Source organism: Elephantulus edwardii, unplaced genomic scaffold, assembly GCF_000299155.1.
Source record: "Elephantulus edwardii isolate Elephantulus edwardi_28Jun2011 unplaced genomic scaffold, EleEdw1.0 scaffold00238, whole genome shotgun sequence".
In the NCBI taxonomy this organism is placed as follows: Eukaryota; Metazoa; Chordata; class Mammalia; order Macroscelidea; family Macroscelididae; genus Elephantulus; species Elephantulus edwardii.
In genome coordinates, this window is record NW_006399988.1 from 3,309,150 (window position 1) to 3,309,917 (window position 768).

Genomic DNA, 768 nt, shown 5'->3' on the forward strand with positions numbered 1-768 from the left:
ACACAAAAACCAACTCAAGGTGGATCAGATAACAAAAAAATCTTAAAAAATAAATTTAAGGGTTTATTTAAAATTAATAAAATTTCTATACTTTTGCTCCGTGTTGGGTCTGCCATGTACCTGGGTATGTTTAAAGGATATACTAACATGAATCTAAAAATATGTAGTCCTTTAAACTGCCCATACCTGTCCATCTTGCCTGTCTGCTTTTTATCTTCTTGTTGATTAATTGTTATCACTGCTGACATTGCAGATTGTGTGTAACAATGCTCACCTTTTCTGGCTCCCCTTCTTGTGCAGCTCTCCATGCTGTCTCTCAAAGGTTTTGATATTTCAACTGTAATCTAATTTTAAAAAATTAACTTTTGATTTTTCCTATGAACAGATAATTTTGCTTTTTGTAGTGTGTGTTTTTTTTTTTTAAATTATTCCCTTGTTCTTTTCTAGCTTTATACTGGTAAGTCAGTGCAAATGCTCTGTTTCTTAAATTTGTAGACACTTGTTTTTCAACCTGTCATATGATCCTTCCTGTAAAATGATTCATGTACACAGGAGAAAAATATACAGTGGTCTCATGATAGTTAAACCATTCTATATATGCCCATTGTTGTTGCTGTTGTTGTTATGTGCCATCGAGTCACCTGTGACTCATAGCAACCCTATGCACAACAGGCCTAAATCCTGCTCGATCCCTTGCCTCTGATAAATCTATCCCCATTTCCCCAGTCACTCACCGAGGATCTTCCTTTCCTGTGCTTTCCCTCAACC